Source organism: Aedes albopictus, chromosome 3 (genome assembly GCF_035046485.1).
Source record: "Aedes albopictus strain Foshan chromosome 3, AalbF5, whole genome shotgun sequence".
NCBI lineage: Eukaryota > Metazoa > Arthropoda > Insecta > Diptera > Culicidae > Aedes > Aedes albopictus.
In genome coordinates this window covers 207617512-207641124 of record NC_085138.1, presented here as the reverse complement: position 1 = coordinate 207641124, position 23613 = coordinate 207617512, and the positions used below count along the sequence as shown (strand labels likewise).

The 23613-nt window shown below is 37.7% G+C and overlaps 1 protein-coding gene and 1 long non-coding RNA gene across 11 annotated transcripts in view; one reads left to right on the top strand and one right to left on the bottom strand.

The window, feature by feature from the left end:
• LOC109432733 (innexin shaking-B) overlaps positions 1-23613 on the top strand; it is a 434999-nt gene that overhangs the window by 322646 nt on the left and 88740 nt on the right. The window lies entirely within an intron of this gene.
• Positions 1-23613, bottom strand: part of LOC134292170 (uncharacterized) — a 288122-nt gene extending 264509 nt beyond the window's left edge. Inside the window, exon 1 of the long non-coding RNA XR_009999506.1 lies at positions 1-23613. This exon is cut by the window's left edge and continues 8320 nt beyond it. This is a non-coding gene — a long non-coding RNA (uncharacterized LOC134292170).

Here is a 23613-nt window from a genome sequence, read left to right as displayed (position 1 = left end):
TCCATTATCGTAACAGGGCAAAATATATGTTCTGTGTTGTATACGTCCAAGTGTGATGTCCTATTTTATTTCGCATTTGTAAGGTTCCACAACAATATGCTATATTTTAATATGCATTTGTAGTGCTTCATTATTTTTTCGTAATAATGCATAGTACATACGACATTTTTGTGGTTTCATCCACAAAAATTTCTTTTCCGTTGGGTGTGGTTGTATTACAAGTTTTATTTTTGTGTTAAATGTTGTATTTTAACTTGTAAACATTCCTCTAGTATTAATCTACATTTATAGGGTGCTGGCAGAATGCAGGCCCGCAATCCGATAAAAAAAAATGTGTTACAAGTTTTATTTTGTGTTCAATGTGCTATTTTAACTTGTAAATATTTCCCTAGAATTAATGCGCATTTATAGGGCTCTGGCAGAATAGAGGCCCGCAATCCTATTTCGATTGCCAACATTCAGGCCATTTCGGGCCGTGATTAAGTACTAGAGATGGAAACCTTTCCCTGGCACAGACTTCAAGTTAAAGAACTCTAGTGATGAAACCCGAATCGGGATGCCCCCTTAGGATTAGAAATCCTAGACAAAACTCAAGCTATGAAAGCAACTAATGCTGCGAACGAAAGGCAACCTGCCAGACAAAATACGATTACAGGATTGACTGATGGACCAACAACATTTATGAAACCATGTCATCCTGTGATTGGAAATTGTTATCCAATAGGGTAACAGGGCAAAATATATGTTCTGTGTTGTATTCGTCCAAGTGTGATGTCCTCATTTATTACGCATTTGTAAGGATCCACTACAATATGTTATATTTTAATATGCATATGCAGTGCTTCATTATTTTTTCGTAATAAGGCACACGGTGAATGGAGCCCCCACGGTGAATGGCGCCTTGACGGTAGAATTTATAAATATTACAAAAAAGCCAAGTATTTTCGGCTACCAGCAAAAAAGCGGAGGTACCATGCATTTCTTAGCACAACTTTTCCTCTTGACTATAAAAAATTCCAGGGTAAAAAGGTTTGGAGCAAAGAAGATATTGCATTTCTGTCAAAAGAAGATCGTCCTGGGTGTTTACGGGTTAATTTCTAAAATGTGTCAAACGTTGCAATTAGTGGACTTGCATGTAAGTAAGAGGTTACTTGGGAAAAAGCATGTGGCTCACCCGGTGTTTTTACTCTCAGGGGCTAGCCTTGCTTCCCCATCTGAGACTGCAATTTAGGTTAGGAAGGGGTCCCTTCCGTCGCTCTCCAGACCGGTCTGCTGCTCCCGCTCACGCGTTTGGGTAGCTATCGGCTTGCTACCGGACCACTCACACAAACTTTTCTCGCCGACGGAAAGAGGGCTCAGGATTTCCACTTCCCGTGACTCACGGTTTCACGGGTGATATTCTCACTGAGCTATTGGCACTTCTTAGCTCATATTGACCTCTTATCCCCGGCCCAGAACTATCAACTTCCAGATCATCCCATCTTCAGCCCATGGGCTCAACACCGCACATTTTCGGCCTGCTATTAAATGGCCTTTACCGGAGTATTGTGTTATTTTTTGCTGTGCATCGCTCCTGTAAGGATTGAGTAACACAGCATAATCGATTGCGTTCGCTAGTGTCTCGCGCAAAAATCAAAACAGTAGATGCGCGGGTGTTTAGTGTTCAGTATTGTATTATTCTTCGCTGTGCATGCACAGTAGTTTGGGACATATATCAAATTCTCGCTTCAGTCGACATTTTTTATTCCATTTAGGTCCCATATGAACTGTTCAAAATTTCAGCGCAATCAGTAAAACTATAATTTAGCGCAAGCGGTTCAAAGTTTCCATAGGATTTACTATGGGTAAAGTTACATTTTCAGATAAAAAAATCCCAGAGATTGCCCCTTGTCTCCTTAATTCAAATCGATCAACGCTTCTTGAAGAAAAATCATTTATGAAACTTTCCTTCGAAGACCGCAAAACGATCGGATGCTTGTGGAAAAAGTTATTGATTTATTATCGATTAGTGATCCAATGAATGGCTTTTAGTTTTATTTTATCAGCAGCACTGCTGCTGCCGTTCTTGTATGGGGTGGCGGGAGGCATCACCACCCCCAGAAACAGCAGCAGCCAAGGCAGTAGCTACAGTGCTGCTAATAAAACAAAATAAAAAGCCGTTCGTTTGATCACTAATTGGTAATAAATCAATAGCTTTTTCCACAAGCATCCAATCGTTTTGCGGCCTTCGAAGGAAAGTTTCATAAATGATTTTTCTACAAGGAGCGTTGGTTGATTTTCAAATCAAGGAGACATTAAGGAGACAAAGGGCGACCTATGGAATTTTTTCTATGAAAGTGTAACTTCTTCCATAGTAAATCCTATGCAAACTTTGAACCGCTTGCGCTAAATCATAGTTTCACCGCTGAAATTTTGTACGGTTCATATGGGACCTAAATGGGAGCAAAAAAGTCGACTGGAGCGAAAATTTATGTTTTCCATATAAGCATGTCCCATACTAATGCACAGCTCCTGTAAGGAAAACGGTTACGGTTCATAATGCCACACAGTCTTCAATGCAGGTGATCACGATGAAAATCTTCACGTCGTCCGCATAGAAAATGCGTTCGCCATGGGGCAAAACGTACGCTACGTCGTTGATGAACAGCGAAAATAAAAGCGGTCCGAGATTGCTTCCCTGTGGTACTCCAGAGGGAATGGTAATAGACTCCAGATGATTCAAGCTGATACGCACTTTCATTGACCGACCTGACAAATACGAGCTAAACTATCGAACATGACCATCTGACATTATGAGCTTATTAAGCAGCATGCTATGGTTCACACGATCAAACGCTGATTTTAAATCCGTATATATCACGTCCACTTGTTTTCCTGCATCCTTTGAACGAATTCGACGAGATTAGTAGTCACTGACCGTTTCGGGAAAAAACCATGTTGAGTCGTAGAAATGTAGTTCTTGCAAGATTCGAAATGCAAGTTTTTCACGATAATCTCAAATACTTTCTTGCAGTTAAAGATGTTATCCCTCTATAGTTGGCTATATTCCGCTTGTCGCGCTGCTTGAAAACAGGTGAAAGGAAGGAAGTCATCCAACTGGTCGGAAAGGTTCCTTGCTGTAGTGAGCGGTTAAACAGCTTCATCAGCGGTGTTAAAAATGCAGCGGAACACCTTTTCAATAAAGATGACGGGATACCATCAGGTTCGGGTGATGTAGAGTATTTCAGTTTTCGGATAGCCTCGATAACGTGTCCGTCATTAACATCAAAGGACCAAAAACCAGAGCCTTCATGATTTACAAAAATTTTAATCATGATTAATCATTGATGATTAAAATTCCAATTTTGGTGATTATTGATTATGATTAATGAATAATTTGATTTTAAGGATGATCGAAGATTATGATTATTGATTACAATTGGATTTATCTGTGATGGTTGATTATGATTAATGATTAAAAATGGCTCATTGATTAAAAAATCATGACTAATCATGATTAATCAATCACAAAAAACTGGAAATGATTAAAATATATTTATTGTTTAACAGTTTCGAAAGTAAAAGGTAATTCTGTCCGGTAGATGTTTGAAAAAAATAGTCATAAATTATATTATTTAGAACAGCATTTGAACCAATTTAAATTGGATCATACATTTTATATGGTGAATCATTTTTGGTGATGAATTGATTTATATTTTTTTTCTTATGATTATGAATACTGATTAATGATTAGATTACTAAAACAGTGTGATTAAGATTAATGCTTAATGATTAAATGAGATTTTTCTGTGATTATGATTAATGATTTTGATTAATCTTAATCATTAATCATCAATCATGATTAAATTTATGATTAATCATTAACGCTCTACCAAAAACGTTTCGGATGTAGTCGGAGATTCCTCTGAACGCGGTCAACATATCGAGCGTATGAAAGACGAAAGAACAAAAAAAAAGACGATTGTAGCTAGTGTACTCACGGTGTGTCTGGTGGACAACATTAATTTAAAAAAAATCGGTATCGCTAAGACACCCACCAAACGAAAGCTAAGGGTCCCCCCTTTCATTTGAGACTTAAATGAGAAAGTTCTATCGGCGGGTCTAGAACAATTTTTTTTTTTGAAAAGATATGATATTTTTTTCATTTTTTTCGAAGAACACATTTATGACAAAACACTGTTTTTCCATTGCAAGCATGACTTTCCGGCAATATATTTTTTATATTATGTTTATTATTCTACCCATAAAAGCACAATAGTCCCATGTGATTGGGAAATCCAGCAGATGACAGTTTTGTGTTTATGGACAGTGTGGTGAAAGTACTAGAACAGTGAGTATAAAATCGAGTTATATGCTGTTTCTTTGAATTCCAATCAAGATTCCAATAATGTGTTTGCATCCTATGACAGATGCGTATACGTCTTTAGGGTCTCGTATTTAACTGGCACCAGCAGGTCACCAATCGACCAAGTTTACAGCACATACCGTCATTTGGTTCTTCAGATTTGTGCTCTTGAAATTTCGGGGTGTGACTTCTTCATATATTCTCCTCAAACAGCTTCTCAACTTCAATGCGCGTCTGGTACTCAAGATACATGTTTTCTTTCGTCTTCTTCTTCTTCTTCTTCTTCTTCTTCTTCTTCTTCTTGGCGTAACGTCCTTACAGGGACAAAGCCTGCTTCTTAGCTTGTTATATGAGCACTGTAGGAGATGTAATAAGAATAAATGAAATTGTTCAATTTGTTTGAAATTTTCTTATTTTATGTCCTACAAGCACTTTCACAGTTTTTAACTAAAAACTTCTTTTGCCAATTACTATTTTGCATGTGTATAGCGTGTGACTTGCACGAAAATACTGCATGCTCATTTAAGTCGAGAAAATTTCCTTCACGAAAAAGTCCTGGACTGACCGGGAATCGAACCCGTCATCCTCAGCATGGTTGTGCTGGGTACTCACGCCTTTGCAGCTGTGGCTTTATGGGCACTTTTCGTTATCAAAAACAAATCATCGATGAACAAAATCGGTTTACTGTTCTAATAACTCGTTGACGCCGGTTTCCATCTGGATGGTAGTTCGTGAATATTTGAGATCTTCATCTGATCAGCCTGATCTCTGGGTTTTGCCCGCAAATATTCAGCAACCGCAGCAACTTTATGAGAAGTCTGAATGATGTTTAACAAGTTTCAATGTACTTCAGCTTTAGTGCAAACAAGCTGCTTGCCTTTGACCATCTTCCTGTAGCATCTAGAACACAACTGCAACAAGCAATTTCTTTCTGCGTCATCGGTAGTAGCGCTAGATCTGCCACGTTTGCCCTTTATGAGAAGTTGTAGTTCTTGCAGCACTACATATTTCACAAACAAGGGCCGCAACTCCATGTAGAAGGTTTCAAATAATATGTAAGCTCATAGAGACGGAGAGTAAATCTAATGGGTATACTCGCCACCATTGAATGAGATAAATTTAAATGAGCAAGTCCGTACTTTTTTGTGGGGTAGTACTAACTGCTATCTCTGATATCTTTCAGAAAAAAGTTGCCATAATATCAACAACCTGCAAGTAGAAACAAGAACAAGTTAACACATTTTCAATCCGTTCTGATTAATATGTATGTGCTCAGACATATGTACTTTAATGTAAAACATGTGTATATGTCAATAAAGCTGTAGAATTGAATGAAAAGTTGCTAACCCGTCTATAATGACATGATGCTAGCAGAACATGTGGAGCGGACCTGGTGTGATGGTTAGAACACTATCACGCCGAGGACCGAATCGAATCCCACTCCCGACAAACTCGCAAAATGTGAGTTCTTCGTTCGGAAGGGAAGTAAAGCGTGGGTCCCGAGATGAACTAGCCAAGGGCTAAAAATCTCGTTAATACAGATAAAATAAAAGAATAGCAGAAGATCAAACTATTGATAATCGACAGATTAGCACATTGTTCTTACTACATATATATATTGTACAACCATTAGATAGGTAGCATTAATTATTCTATTTTTGTCAGTTGAGTAAGGCTACCTGTTCACAAAGATATACTGTTACTAATATTGTTTATGTCTAATTACCCGTTATTAGACAATTTTACTAAACAAATCTAAAACAGTGAATATTAACTGTTTTCTATGATAATTGTGGCGGAAAAACACAAAACGTACTCTTTGGTTTGGTTTTCCTCGTCATTTAGGGGGTTCTTGTCGTAGCTGTTTCTTTAAAAGTAAGGAGCTATACCTAACTGCAATAGTCTAAATTAACTAAAAATGTTTAAGTCTTAGGTACCATAAAGGTGCACAAATTGAACAAATACCGGCATGTGGTAATTCTACCCGAGCCACGGCATACAAGGATATAAGACAGCCCTTCACATTGATAAAATTGGTGTAGAGTTCTAGATCGTTTTATTCATGCTTTTGAACGATTTAAATTGCATCATCAAAAAACTTTCAGTTTTCCGAAATGGTTTACCTTCCAAATGTTGTGCCCTGTTATCCGAGCTACTTTGATGTATGTTCTATTTTTGTTGACGTTACTCGGCCTACTTCGATCGTAAAACTGTTAAATCATGAGACACTGTCAATAAAAAATAAGAACATTGTAGCCGCAATAACTACTTCCACATGTATTATGAATTTGATTGGAAATCAATAAACTTTTTTTGAGAAAAATATTTTTGCTAATTTTGAGTTTTTTACAACATACATCGGAAGTGACGTATATGATAGTACATCATTGAACGCACTCAGCGCAACCCACCCGGTACTGAAAAAAGGTGTCGCTAGTCAAAAAATGTCGCTAGTCAAAACGTCGCTATTCGGTTTGGTGCTGGCGCCATCATATAAAAGGCGAAGTTTATTTGTACATATGCCCAGATACTGCTGAAATTCTATTCAACTGCCTTAATTTTTTTTGCACTTTATGTCTAAGCAATATTTTGAAAGGGATTTTTTTTAATTTTTGATTTGACCCGTTTACTCTTTTAAAAGGACACGTAACTAATGGGCGACCTCATACAAGCCTATTTGGCTACACTCAAGGTTGAAAAAAGAAAAAAAAAACACAAGTCTCAAAGATAGTAATATTTGAAAAAAAAAAATTGATCTAGACCCGCCGATAGAACTTTCTCCTTTTAGTCTCAAATGAAAGAGGGGACCTTCAGCTTTCGTTTGGTGGGTGTTTTAGCGATACCGATTTTTTTAAATTAATTTTGTTCTACCAGACACACCGTGTACTTGTTACTGGCAACCACGAAGCAACGTTTCAGCTGTGTAGAACGGTTACGCCTATATTTTCGAAGTGCTGACCTTCTCCGCCGCGTCAACTTACAAAGATATCGGTTTGTCCAGGGCGGCTTTAACGGAGGACGCTGAATTGGAACACGCTGCTCAATAATCCGACAAACTTCATTGCTGAATAATTCCACCATGTCATCCAGGTCACGTTCCGAGTCCAAAAAGTGCCAATCAATAGATAAGAGGTCGTTGGTGAGCATTTCATAATCAGTACAACGGAAATCGAAAGACGCACCGTCAGAAACTTGCTCGTACTGCACCGGTAGAGGCATCGCAACATCAATTTCTATCGGTGGGTGCGCGGTATCGGTTACAACGAGCGAATTGACAGCTTCGGAAAGGAGACACACGGGTTGCGCCGTGTCGTTCACCAGAATGCCACCGTTTGCATTTTTTATCGAATTAATTTGCGTCAAGTCTTAGAAGCAAAAACCATCGTACAGCATACTACCAGCGCTCGTGAGATTCGAGCTTCTGGTATCAATTTTAAGACCGCTATCCTCAGAGAATAACCAAAACATCTCGGAATGATTGTAGTCACCACAGAGCAGGGCGAAATCGTTTTGGCTTAATCCGGACATAACAGATTCGATTGAATCCATTTGCTGCTGAAGTTGGAATACATCGTTTTTGAGATCAGGAGGTATATAAGGTACACCACCACTGACATCAAAACCACGTAGATAGACTTTCACCCAAAGCTGCTCCAAACGATTATTAACCGGGTAGGGGTCAATACAAGAATGAAGACTGGACGATACGGCCACCAGAACACCACCACCTCTTGTTTTCCTACTGTTAAGCCTACTGCGATTAGTTCTGTAAACTGTGTATGCGTTCCCGAATAGCTGAGCTTGATGAAATAACATTATCAAGCCAAGTTTCCGTCAACACTATGACGTCATACTCTACTTCCGCGATTGCTAAGAAGAACGTATCGATTTTTGAGCGAAGTCCCCTGGTACTATCAAAACACTCGTAGCCGGCGCAATGGTTCACAACTAGAGTTAGCGTCTGTTAATCTATGACGCACAGCAGGCATTTCATGTGCAGAGGAAGAAACACGTTCATAATCCTGGTAGTGAAGTCCATGGACAGCGAGGGTCGACGAACTAGGAGCGGAAAACGTTACGGGGAGTGCGCGGTTCATATGCAGTTTGTGCTTGCCTGACGATTGATTTCGGAAGACCTCCTCTCCAGTCCCAAACACAGGACCGGGACGACTGCTGGTCGCTGGCTGGAATGGCACGACTGTGTTGAGCGGATTAGAGGCTTCCTTAAAGCTTGAGGCAAGTGTGCGTCCCGGTGGTTGGCTATGGCGCGGCGAGGACCGTGATGAACTGTCGACGTGGCAATTGGAACCGTCGAGGCGACTGGAAACGGGAGGTATTTCAGGTAGCGAACTGTTCACAACGGAAGCGTACTTGCCTGAAAACGGGTTCCGGAAGACCTCTTCTACTGTCTCAAACACAGGACCGGGACAACTGCTGGTCGCTGGCTGGAATGGCACGACTGTGTTGAGCGGATTAGAGGCTTCCTTAGAGCTTGAGGCAAGTGTCCCGGTGATAGACGGCAGTAGCGGTGAAAGTTTGCAGCAAGTTGATTGTTGTTTATTTCATCGTTGTGTTTTCTGCTTCCATCCGAGTACTCATAGGATCGTTGGTTGCAGGAGGAGGTCTTGGTCGCCAAAATTTTCCATCCGTATTATTGTTGACGAATTCTCGGAAAACTAGACCTTTTGGACACATTGATGTGGACAGCGCTTTTGTTTTTAATTCTGTATTCATTCCAATTTTAACCCATTTACGCCCAATGATCTATTTATAGATCAGATGCCTCGAACGCCCAGTGTTCTATTTATAGATAAGTAACTTTTGCGATAATTGCGGAGAAATGAAGTATTTTAAAAGACTGGTGTCTTCAGCAAAGTTGTTGAGGAGTCGAAGGACTCTCCGATAGTCCGTTATTTAGTACGTATTCGCTTCAGTAGGTGGCGCTAGTGATCATGAAACATTGTGCTTTGATAGGTGTTTTGTCAATAGCCATTACCAATATCGTCGCGCTCGTACCTTGATAATCCAACTACATAGAAAAATTTAGTCCTCAGCAAAGTTGATTAGGACATCAATAGCTGTCCAATAGTGAACTAGTTGGTTCTAGGTTTATTCGTTAGGTGGCGCTAGTGAGTCCTAAAAAATATGAACCTCTGTATCTCGAGAATCCGACTACATAGAAGAATTTTGTCTTCGGCAAGGTTGATCAGGACATCAATAGCTTTCCGATAGTGAACTAGTCGGTTCTGGGTTTATCCTTTAGGTGTGCCCTAGTGAGTCCTTAAAAATTTAAACTTCTGTATCTCAAAAATCCGACTAAATAGAAAAAGTTGTCTTCGTCAAGGTTGATCAGTACATCAATAGCTATCCGATAGTGAACGAGTTGGTCCTGGGTTTATCCGTTAGGTGACGCTAGTGAGTCCTAAAAAATTTGAACCTCTGTATCTCGAGAATCCGACTGCATAGAATAATTTTGTATTCATCAAGATTGAGCATGATATCAATAGCTATCCGATGGTGAACTATGTATTCGACCCAATTTGGAATCCAAGATGGCGGACCATATCTAAGATGGCGACCACGGAAGAGCAGTTTGAGCTATAATATCATGCAATACGGGTACCCGACTAGATGGACATTACAAAATTATAACAAGCTGTGTTATTTTGTTACAATATTTTTTTATAACAAATAAATAGCCGATGCCATTTTGAAATCCAAGAAGGCGGACCATATCCAAGATGGCGGCCACGGAATGGTAGTTTGAGCTACCATGCAATATGGGTATCTATCGATCGGGCTTGATATGTAGAAGTCAAATGGATATTTGACGCCATTTTGAATTCCAAGATGGCGGACCATATCCAAGATGGCTCACAGTATGCTAGTTTGGCAGTGGTTATGGTAGAGGATAGGGTAGAGGGTAGGACAGATAGTAGGGTTAAAGGTTATAATAGAGCGTAGGATAGAGGGTTGGAATAGAGGGCAAAAAAGACAGTACGGTAGAGGCTAGAGAGTAGGGTGAAGAATTGAGATGAGATTAGATTAGCTAAAGCTTTTATCGAGATACCTTCAGGAATTCTTTCCAGGATTTCTTCAGGCATTCCTTTAGAGAATCTTCCCAGGTTTATTTCCGGGATTCCTTCAGATATTGCTTCCGAGATTGTTGTATGGATTGCTTCGGAGTTCTCTTCAGAGAGTTTTGCAGGGGTTGCTTTGGAAAATCCTGAAACGAATCTTTTAGTTATTCTTTTCTGCATTCCTTCAGGGGTTTGTGCTGGAATTCATTCAAAGATTTCTTCTAGGATTCCTGGTGTGATTTCTCCCGAAAAAAAATACGAAAGCATATAGATTTCTTTCGAGTTTTTTTTTTTTTTTCAGGCGATCCTAGATCATAGAGACATCTTCTATGATTCTTGAAGGAATATTTGCTCAGCTTCTGGCCGGCATTCCTGTTATGATCTATATAAGGATTCCATCAGGTATTCTTTACGGGATTCCTTAAGGAATAACTTCAGGAATTTCTTCCAGAATTGCTTTAGAAAATCCTGGAAGGATTCTTTCAGAAATTTTAATCACCATTCTTTCATGCATTTCTGCTGGAATTACTTCACAGATTCATTTTAGTATACTTAAAAAGTGTTCTGTCGAAACATATTCAGAGAATCCTAATGGGATTCTTTCTACGAGCCGGGATCCTATCTCGGGATTTATACAGCAATTCCTCCCGGGTTTATTCTGTAATTATTTCAGGGATTTATACCAAGCTTTCAGCAGAGATTCCCTCAGAATTCTACCAGATAAATATTCCTGTCAGAATTTCTTCAGTAAACAATCCCGGGATTCCTTCAGTGATTTATAACGGGAATGTTCTTTCCTCCAGCGTTATGTTTTTCAGACTTTTGTACGTAATTTTAAATTGCAATTAGTAGATCGAAAAAAATGAATTTTTGGGTGATGGTTTATCATTTTTCATGTAGCCGAAAGACACATTATCCTTTCGATGTAACTTTGGTATTGCCCAGAATAACACCATAAAACCCACTATAAACCCACGAATAAAAAATCATGGAGTTGTACAAACATAAAAAACATAAAATACCTAAAGTAATAACTGGTGTGTATTCTGTGCATACCGCGCGAATAATGACATCAGGTATGTCAATACCTGAATAATAATCGGCGATTTTGCCATGCAAAAAGCGATTTTCCCATAATTGAATAATACCTCAAGCAGTTCTCAACACCAAACCAATAACTCGTTGAGGTATTTTATTAATATAGGGGTTCTCAAACTTCTCAAGCTCGTGACCCACTTTGGCGACCCATCATCATACAGCCTACGCATTTTCATAAAAGAATCATTTCAGAAAATTTTGAAAATACTTTGCAAAACCAGAACCTAAGCAACATTTTAAAGTCAAGCATAAACATCATCATAAAGCCAAAATAAATTCTAAATTGTCCCACCTTTTTATGACGGTTCTCAAACTTTGTGCAAGTAAATATGTAATTAAATTGTTGCTTAAGAAAAAATGTATGCATCTGCTAAAATATGAATAGGTTTGACGCGTTACAATTATGCTTTACCTTCTTCGTGCATTAGTTAAAGTTCACCCCGCTGACGCAGGGTACACTCAGCATGCCTGTCTGGGTCATAATGACCCCAATGCACACCTAGGGTTAAAAGCTTTCAATCTATCAAAATTAAATCTGAATGTCCGTTTTTGTGTGAGAATCAGAAAGTTAAAAAATAAGAATTTTTGAGATACTGACATAAAATATGAAGGCAATTTTAAAATTATAAAAAGCCTTGAATTATTGGGCAGGAAACCCGTCCTGAAACCATTTCAGAGCAAAAACAAAGATTCAAGGTTGCAACCATTCATTTGCAAAAATTTACATTCATTTGCTATTATCTCAGTTCAGAAGCATGCTATCGAAAAACAATGTATGGATGAATTTAACCTTGTAGTTTTATCTGAAAGTTTGCCGAATAACATTGGGGTCGCACACGCATACCAAAGTCGTGAGCGAGCTGTGAAGGCAACTTTCCACAGCGTGAATGTAATTTACATTCACCGCGTGGAGAGTTTCCTTCACAGCTCGCTCACGACTTTGGTGTACGTTTGCGACCCCAATGTTATTCGGCAAACTTTCAGATAAAATTACAAGGTTAAATTCATCCATACATTGTTTTTCGATAGCATGCTTCTGAACTGAGATAATAGCAAATGAATGTAAATTTTTGCAAATGAATGGTCGCAACCTTGCAAAGATTGACTAATAATTTTAAAGTTTCGGTTGAAGCATCAATACATATCATCCCTTATGTCTTGAACCTTCAACAAAATAAAAAATCACTTGCAGAATTCAAGAAGCAAAATACTTTGAATAAGACACATCGAATCATTTATTTCCCAATTGCTCAAACTTTCGCGACCCACTAAAATCAGCCTGCGACCCACCTGTGGGTCGCGACCCATAGTTTGAGAAACGCTGATTTACTGTATTTGATCAGTATTATGTTAGCTTTCAATTAATACATTCACTTTGCAAATCTGAATTACAGATGGGAAATAAATTCAATTTTATTGTGTATCCGAACTTATCGAACACCGTGTACGTCGGCGGTATATTAAAAACTGAATGAAATGACATGAAAGAATGAACTTAAATATATTTCTCCTTCGGGTTGGCAGCCGGTCAGCGCACAGCAGACTGCAGCGCAGCATGGGCTCCGCCCATTCGGAGCGCAAGACAACCCAAAGCACGTCGTTGGAGGCACATCGCTGGCTGATGATGATGAGTGGTAACTCTCTCTTCTGCACGCGTTTGGCGCGTACAGTCTTAGTAATAGTTTCCAAATTGCATCGATCAGCGATTTTTCATTGTTGAAATAAAATTTATTCTTCATCGTTCGCTTCTAATATTGATGAAATTACTAGCAATAGTTTCTGTAGAGATACATTCTTCACTTGTACAGTCGTTGGGGGTGAGAATGGGTCAAAAAAAGGATACTCAAAGATTGTTTGTTAAATAACAAATGCAGTTGAAGTTGGAATAACTTTTTATTTGGTATGTATACTCTTCTATGTGGTAGTGATAGTTTAGCAAGAAAGTATCACATTATATAAATTGCTTACCAAACTACTAAGGGTATGCGGTATAAGATTTTTTCAAAGCGATACGAAACGAAACGGTATGAAAAAATTTTGATGCGATGCGGTACAAAACGGAACGAAATTCAAAAATGTTTCGTGAGATCGATACGAAATCAGAATTCACTCTGTATTTTTCGAAACTAAACGAAATTTTCGTAAAAATTCCGCGGAATTTTACAGTTATATAAATTTTGTGCAAATTGATGCTGCGTGTTTGCATTTTTTCCTACCGGTAGCATGAATTGTGTTTCCCTTAAGACTATTTGTGCAAGGGGACCAGTTTACTCGAAATTTTGAACGTGACTAGATATTGTACACATCTCACTGCATACGAACAATCAAGTCAATTGGTGCAAAGTTGACTGTGTTAGCGCGCAAAGTGCCCTTAATAAGTCCTCCTGCCCAAATTGTCCCAGATCCTATTTTTTTACAATTTTCAATCACAGATATTGAAATTTTCTACAATAACATTAATAACCTAACAAGATTGCTCCAATGACTTAATAAATACGTTGCAGCATTGCGATGATGTTATAAAATGCTCGAACTACAAATGAACCACCATCTTCAAACTAAACGGTATCTCTACCAAAGGTGTAGTGCAAAGAAATCAATTACTTCATTAAGTGAAATTAAGAAAAACCGCTACGTTTCATTTCATATTCAAATAACGGATGTTCAGTAGTTCAGACACCAACAGTTCTGTGGCACCTCAATCGAAAAAAAACGGTTAGCCTGAATTATCCCCTGAATCATTATTATTATAACTATTTATTAACGACACTTTACCATTATTGTGGCATTCGTGTCATATCCCCTGAAGGAGACTCTTATACAAGTCGAATGTTGGGAAAAATCTAAAATTTTCGTTTTAATTCCCCAAGACTGCAGTGCCAGAATTAAAAGCACTATAAGACGCTCTAATGCCGATTGATTATCATAATTCTGAAGCATATGATAAGAAACATAAACTAAATGTTTACCATCAAGCTCTGTGAATAGCGTATCTTCCTGAGAAAACCTGTAATCTAAAATCTTCAAAGAAGCTGATAGATGCTCGAATTTCTCAGAAAATACCCGATAAAACCAGTGTGTGTTTAACCTTTAGGTGAATGACTTGAGGTCCCAAAATAAACTTGCCTAGGACTTATTTTGCTACTAAAGATGAAAAAATAAGAACCAAGTTTTCATATTTACGCATATTAAAAAAAAAAAGGTTCACTAGTCAGAGTTTGTTGGCGAATATGCTGATAAAATCCAGCTAACGAACGTCGTTTTACCGAATTAAATAGGGGTATGCACTTAACAGTGTAAACTGATGATTAAAGATTATCCTGATTACACGTCGCGATCACCAAGGCAATCTTTGATTATTTCATTCACTTTTTCATGAAATGTTTCAAATAGCAGAAAGTTATGGTTTAAGGACAGTTTGCAGTTCAGAAGGATTTTTTGGCATATCTTGATGCATGAGAAATTCCTTGTTTGAATCGCTCAGGCAACCGTTTTTCTTCGATCGCAGTACGCAGTTCTAAAGGAATGACAATTCAAAAGACAGTCTCTGCCAGGAATCGCTCAAGAACTTTCTCGAATCCTAAACACGAAATTGGACTCTACGCAGCAACTTAAACTGTTTAATGGGTTCCCTTAGCGAAAAAGTTGGCTGGGCGCATGGCGGAGTTGTCATTTGTCGTGCTCGGCATTTTCAAATCATACCTGAAAGTCTGTAAAGAAATTCGTCAAAAAATATCAGTATGAACCCCTGCAGGTGTACTTGAAAAACTTTAAGAATACCGCTACAAACTCCTACATCAATGTCTTCAGAAATTAACTAAAAAAAATTAGAATTCCTTTAAAAAGGGAAAATAATGTACTGAACGGAAATTACTTGAGTGATTCCATTTGAGGTCCATTCCTCGTCCTAATGGTGAATCTTTTTTTAAGAGTTCCAGTGGAAATTTAATCTATTTTAAATGGGTTTATCCAGAAACTTTTCCATGGAACAAACCTTCTACCAAATGTGCCCTCATCGATTTCTCCTGGGATTTCCAATACTTTTATAGATATATCTCCACGTTTTCTTAAAACTTTTGCTAGTATAACCAACATCCTATAGCATCTAATCCTGTTATTTTCCATAACTCTGCTAAAAAATCTTATCGAGAATCTAAAATGATTTTTTAATTTTTTTTTACATTTGTTTTCATAAGGAAATTTAACCAAAATATTATTTATGGCTCCGCATTGAAAGCATCCTCCCAAGTAACACACTTGCCTTGTCACAGAAAAGTCACGGCGGTACAGGTTTTTGTTGCACAGAAGTCACTGTAACTTACTTCTAGCAAGTATGTGTTAATTTGTTAAAAGTAAGTCACGGTGACTCTGCGCAACAAAAACCTGCGCCACCGTGACTGTGACTGTGATAAGTGTGTTACTTGGGCTTCTGGACAATATTTTTATGGTAGATCCTGGATAAGAGGTATATTCGAGATTTGTTTTGTCTTTATTATAGAGACTTTCAGTCTGGCACTGGTTTGTTTCTCGATATTCGAAATGATTTTATAACACTTTTCAGTAATTTCAGATTAGTAAGAACTCCGATAGATGATTTTGACATTTATTTTATTTTATTTATTTATTTATTTCTCATATAATGAAGTAGCGTAAGGAATATCCTTTTTAAATGCTACAAACGTTGAATTCACGGAATCAAAATTACAAAATACATCCGAAACTGACGCTATATTGATCGACGGTTTACAAACTAACCTAACTAACATTATGAAATTATTTTCGAAATTTATTAGACATTCCGCGGAATTCCGTTTAATTTCGTCATATTATATTTTTTGAAGGCGAAATTTTTAGAATTTGACGAAACGAAACGAAATTCAAAATCATAAATTTCGCCTAGTTGAATTCCGTGGAATTCCGCGGAATTTCGTTTAGAGGTGTATTTGGCGAAATATTTCGGTATACCGCATACCCTTATAAACTACAAATGATTGAAAATTGACCCAATCTCATCCTTTAGAAAGGTTGAGAATGGGTCAAACTATTCAAAATCGCCTATCTGAGAATATAAGTTAGTTTTATTGATCATATCTAGTAAACCTACTTAAAATACAATGTAACCATGATGAATAAAAACTTAAGTAATTTTCAAAGATGATTAATCCACCTAAAGGGCTAATACAATCGAATAAATGGTTGAAATTTGATAAAATAACGTTTGTATGTTGTATCACTATTTTTAGATGCTACAATCGTCCTCATTTAAAGTTTCAACTTCCATGAGAGGAGGGAGAGTTACAATAAGGGAGAGGCGCATTGAAAGATTTATTGAAAAAAAATGATATTTTTAGTATACTTCATAAGAAATGTTTTTCCAAACCCTCCGTTATTAACGTTATAAACTCTTATGTACATGATCATTGGCCCCTGTATTGCCAAAGCAAATCACTCCATCTCAAAATAGAGGGCCGTTCAAATGTTGTGTTACACAGCATTTCACATAACTAGACCCTTTCTCGCAATATCATTTAAACGGATTTTTTTAATAAATTTTGTATGAGTTTTAGTACAACAGTAGACTTATTTTTCGTTCTTAGTATTATCGTTATATGCCACTCTTAATTCATAAAGTTCAAGTTAAATACTCAATAAGCAATCACGTATGTCGCATCTCGACGTTCGTTTGCTTTCCGACATTGAACACAGAAAAAAAAACAAAAAAATAACTTTCCGACATTGCGCTATGTTACCGCTTTTATAGCCCCAGTATTTCCTGGGTCTCACTACCGTCTGGTAGTTTCACGATATTTCCTTAAAATTTCAAAAATAAGTGGAGAAGAAGAACGCTATTAAGTCTGTTTTGTGAGCTTACGATATTGCAGTACACTAAAGATTAGCTAATGATTAGAGGAACTGTCCAAACGCATGGGTTTATTGTTATAAATGATTTTAAGCACTAATCGTAGGAACACACTCGCTTGATACTTCTTCGACATATTTTCGAAAAAAAAAATGCTTTTATGAAGATACGGTAAACATGGCACCACTCTAACGTCAAATGGGGACTGTATAACAAGTTGAATTTTTAGTTAAGGTTATGCGTACTCAATAACTTGCTTGACCCAATCTCACCCCCATTCTTAATATTTTGACATAGGGTCGAAAATATTGATTTTTTTTAAATAAAGAGAGCAATGACAGCCCGCTTTTTTCATTGCATCAATTAGGTAATACTTACAGCTAACCACTTATAAGAGAATTTATGGTTAGGTACTTGTGTGAAACATTACGAAGGAGAAATTTTTTCAGAGTGATTTACTAGTAGTTTCATCATATAAATTTAGCCACAAATTTAACAAAAAAAAAAAAACGATTATTGCTAAACATCTTATTCTGCATCATGAAGTGTAAAAACATCTCCTCTTTGAAATACTATAAAGTTTTCAATATAAATTAACGATAGTTGATGAGCTATTTCATATTTTATGTTTCTCCGTTTCAACCCAATTTCACCCCCATCGACGGTACGAAAAAAAAACAACCTGTGGTTTGTATAGAATTACTGCAACGCATTTTGTCTGTAATTTCTTTAATTGAATCAAATTTCACACTATTAGTCATCAATTTGACATTTTCATGTAAAGTACAAACACGTAGAGTATGTGTGCCTGTATTATCCAGAAGTATACAATAATGCTTAGGTCTGATCTGAATTTCAACATGTTTGTAATTTTCTTCAAAAGTCATGTATGCTTCTTTCAGAGACATCTTCAGCAAACGCTTTTGTATATGTTCTCTCTGACCATTCTGGATTCCAGAAACATAGTCATTAGATCCAGGCATGGCCCTGTTAATATCCTCACTGTCTAAAAAATCAACCATAATTGCTTATCAACATCACTAAACCCGTGCCCACATTTAGCTTCGGAGCTGCAAAGAATACCTTGCTCTTTTACAAGTATTTTTATTTGTTTTACTTTGTGATGTGTTGCATCGCATTCACTTAATATTTTATTCACTGACCACAACTCGGGTAAAACTGATAGCACTTTAATTTTATCGATTTACCTAGTAGTTAAATTTATCTCTAAGCTGCATGATCATTTCGTCGGAATCTTCCAATTTATTGGCTTCGTCTGGGTTCATACCAAATATTTTTTTTAATAACCGCTTTTATAATTGCAATGGACTTTTGAACAATAATCCATACTCCATATATTTCTTGATGATATCGGTGATACGTCCAAGACTTGAACTACAGAATTATGTTTTTCCACATTATATGGCTCTTGAGTGTTATTGGATTGCTATAAGAATTCTCGATACATCCTGTACGAGTTAAGGCGCAACACGCTAAAAAATAACATGAAAAAGTTTTTGTTGGAAAACATGTTTTCCTTCTTTGATGTTTGAAAGAAAGTTAGGCAACTATATTGCTTTTCTTAAAAAGAAAATCAAAACATTAAAAAGTGTGGCCTTTGATTTTGAAACGAAATTTTGTTTGCGTGTATTTTTTATTCTTCAATCACTTAAAAAAAATTACAGCTCTTTTGTCCACTAAGGGCCGATTTCTTCACCCGGGCTAAAATTTTAAACCAAGCTTAGCAATATTTTAAGCCGGGCTTAACTTTTTTTCAATTAAGCGGAGATCTGAGGTAGCTTAGCAGCGCTAAGCCAGGCTTAAGCTGCAAATTGCAGAGTTTGGGTTTCTTCACCTGCTTCATAAATAAATTTTTGAAACAGCAGAAAATATTTTTAATGGAACATGTACACTTAGGAACGACGAAATTGTAAAACGTTTGGTTACGGATGGAGACGATGATAAAGAAAATGATAACCTATAGCCAGCGGGTCGTCAATATAAAATATTCACATCGGTTTTTGGGACAATCAAGTTTTTATATTAGATTGAAAGGCATCATGTTGATAGTTTTGGAAATTTGTCATACTGATTTGGAAGTCGAAAGTACATTTACATTGAAGTTTCTATTTATTTTAGCCCGATCCTTCCATAATTTCAGGTCCCAATAAACAGATGTTCCTCTTATGGTTCAAGAGATATTATTTTTTTTACAAACAAACTTAGGATGACACTAAAAAAAATCTTCTAATACCTTTTTATACAATGATTTCTTATAAAAACTTAGATTAAAACACGTTTAGCCCATCGAATATTCAACATTTTGACTCTAAATATAAAAAGTATTATTCGTGGTGTACATACTTCTAAACATGACTTATTTCAAATACTTAACCAACGTCACATATTATTGGCAGGTTTGTTCTCTCCATCGTGGGGGGTTTTTGGTGGCCAAAATGCCTGAAACATTGTCAAATCATTCAGCTTACTTTGGAGGGATTTGATGCCAACTTTGAGTTCAATAGGTTTCTAAAAAAATTAAATATCTTTTTGCAACTCAGCACTATGAAATTTGATTTATACTTGCCGTATCACAACGGGCTAGTTTATCGTACTATACCAAACAATTGCATTTCGGTTGTATTTTGAATCATAATGCAATTGTTTGATCTCTAACCAGAGTTGTCACGGTATGAGCTTGCCAAATTGTTACGGTTGTGCTACAGCTTGCTTGATCAAAATGTAGTGTCTAGCATGATAGAACACATATGACTGTCCCCATCGAACCATACCGTCAGCACCACGCTAATGCTGAGTACCAAAAGCGAGATTTTTTTCATCGTGTTGTACAAAATACAACAGCGCGATCGCTCGAGGGTTAATACTATCAGTGTACAAAATTTCTTGAGAATTGGTTCAAAATTGACTGAGTTATAGCAAAATTACGACCCGTGCAAAAAAGGAATCGGGTGTAAAATGTGAGTTGTACTTTCGGGTCTGTTGATTCGAGACTGTGGCTCCCGAAATCAACTAATCTAGAGCTATATTGTTACAACAGTTGAAGAAAAAAATTAATAGATTTTTCAGAACTTATGTATTTAAAAAAAATCTCACCTGATATCCTCAGCCCAGAGTATGTTGGTGAATAATCTGATGAAATCCAAACTCGTGTTTTTTTTGCATTTGGTTCAGCAGAAAATTTATCCAAAATATTAAGCATGGTCCCGCATACCGCAAATGTTGAAAGTACCTATTAAGCAAGATCTTGATGGTAGGTCCATCAGAAGTATATTCGAGATTTTTTCTGTCTTTATTATAGAACCTGGGAGTAGTTTGTCTCTCGCTTCTTGAGATGGTTTATTAAACACTTTTCTGTGACATGAGATTAGCCAGATCTTGTTGTGGACATTTACACTATTTATTTGTTTTCGAAATTTATTAGACATTCCGTGGAATTCCGTTTAATTTCGTCAAAATCTATTTTTAGGAGACGAAATTTTTAGAATTTGGCGAAACGAAACGAAATTCAAAATCTTAAATTTCGCCTAGGTGAATTCCGTGGAATTCCGTAGATTTTCGTTTCGAGGTGTATTTTTCGAAATCATTCGGTATACCGCATACCTTTATGAGAAGAACCTCCACAAATCATGCATTTAGCATCCATGTGGCAATGTTTCGTTCCGTGCCCCCAACCTTAGCCCTGACGGCACTGAGTTGGGATCTAGAAATTTCCCCCAGGTTTACGAAAATGTTCCCATGTCACTAGGACATGAAGCATTTTCTTCGCCTTGTCCAAATATTTCAAGTTATTTAGATCACTTTTGTTAAAGTGAACTAAATAAAATTCTTGAGAGATACCCTGCTGAGAATTCTCAGAGCGGGTTCTCTTTTTCATTTTTATTACTTGGACTGGTTTGAATCCAAGTAATGAGTTGAGTTAACTTTTGATTGTGTGAAGAATTAGCATTAAGTTAAAATTCACAAATACAAAGAAATTAAAAAAAATCATTTTTGATCTCATCAGGCGATTTATCATCACTTGAGAGACCCTTCAATACGACTTTGAACAAGCGTGCAGACCTGTCGTCGTATGTGAAAAATTTATACTTCTTCTCAGTAAAGCACTTAAGAAGAAGATCCCGATCTTTCAGGGTTTCCGGCAATACGCGGCAGTCTCCTTTCCTGGCAATTTGGAAGGAAACCTTGATTACCCTTATGGAGTTCAAGATCTCCTGCCTAAAACCAGCAAATTCACAGACGCTGACCACGATTGGCGGCATCCATTGTTTTTTTAAGCAGAAATTGGAGTACCTGGACTAGAGGCATCCTCAATTTGTTATTCCGAAAAATTGTTCAGTTTTTCATAGGGATTACTCATTTCAACGAAATTTTCATCCGAAACAATTGTTTTAGTAGAAGGAAGCGTTGAAGCTGAAAGTTCTGCATTCCTTCTAACTTTGCCGCGTTTAGCGACAGTTTTGAAACCGACTTTTTTGGAAGGAAGTGGTGAATTCAAGGATTCACCCTGTGGAGCGGACCTGGTGTGATGGTTAAAGCACGTGACTACCACGCCGAGGACCTGGGATCGAATCCCACTCCCGACAAACTCACACAGATGTGAATTCTTCCTTCGGAAGGGAAGTAAAGCGTGGGTCCCGAGATGAACTAGCCTAGGGCTAAAAATCTCGTTAATACAGATAAATAAAAAAAAAGGATACACCCTTCCTTTTGGTCGATGATGCAACCATGATTTAATTAGAAGCGACCTTCCAGGAGGTTTTTCCCCCATTCGGTGTCCAAGTAGGATTACCACCGTTTCACGAAGTTTTACTTCCGTAAACGGGTCCAACGAATAATCGAAGGCACGGGTCCAGGATTGAAAAGGAATCTGTAGGTAGTAAAACTTTAGGTAGTAAAACTTCCTGCAGCAGAGAGAGCTTACGTCCGCACAGCACAAGAGTACGATGCGAACTGACGAGCTGACTGGTTTGCTTTCTGCTCTTTGTTCGCCTCTCCGTAGTGCAGTCGTCAACGACTGTAGCTTTTATGTATAAAATTTCTGTCCCCTCTCGAGCAGCTTGTGTGGTCGTGTTGTTATGGTGCACGTTCATTCACAATTTTGTGGTTCGAATCCTGTTAGCGGCAAATTTTTGTTATTTGCTTTCTGATAATTATAGCGATAACTTTGCAGGCGATAAAGTTGGATAACGAAAATGAAAAGAGCGATTTCCAGTTTTCGGCTATCTTTGATCGGGGACAAACAGCAACGACCGATTAACATTTCTCACAGGAAAAGTAAGGGGGCGTCCATAAATGACGTAGCTTTTTTTAAGCGATTTTTAATACCCCCTCCCCCCTCGTAGCATTTCGTCACAAATTCAGATACCCCCCTATATAAATGACGTAGCTTGTTGAACAACCCCCCCCCCTTCAAAAAAATTTTCATGTAAAAAAGCTCGAACTTTGCTTCGATTTCAATTTTAACTTGTATGTTAATAGAATTTTACGAAAAAAAAAACAATGGGAAGAAAACATTGCCGATTGCCAGGTTTAGATCGCCGACATCAAGCCCGAAGGTGCAACCAGTAGTTGAGATTATCACCAAAGCTAATGACTCAATAAACCACCCATCGTTCTGCTTGATGCCGAAGAACTGATGCTCTTCTCCTCTTCTTCTTCTTCTTGGCGTAACGTCCTCACTGGGACAAAGCCTGCTTCTCACCATAGTGACCATTTTGCATGTGTATAGCGTGTGGCAGGCACGAAGATACTCTATGCCCAAGGAAGTCAATGAAATTTCCTTTACGAAAAGATCCTGGACCGACCGGGAATCGAACCCGTCACCCTCAGCATCTTCTTCTTCTTCTTCTTCTTGGCGTAACGTCCTCACTGGGACAAAGCCTGCTTCTCAGCTTAGTGTTCTATGAGCACTTCCACAGTTATTAACTGAGAGCTTCCTCTGCCAATGACCATTTTGCATGTGTATATCGTGTGGCAGGCACGAAGATACTCTATGCCCGAGGAAATCAAGGAAATTTCCTTTACGAAAAGATCCTGGACCGACCGGGAATCGAACCCGTCACCCTCAGCATGGTCATGCTGAATATCCGTGCGTTTACCGCCTTGTATATGGGCCCTCCGCCTCGGGTATATGGGCCCTGATGCTCCCAATACCATATTAGCCTGGAAGTTCTTCCGAAGATATTAGTTTGCTCACTAATAAATCTATT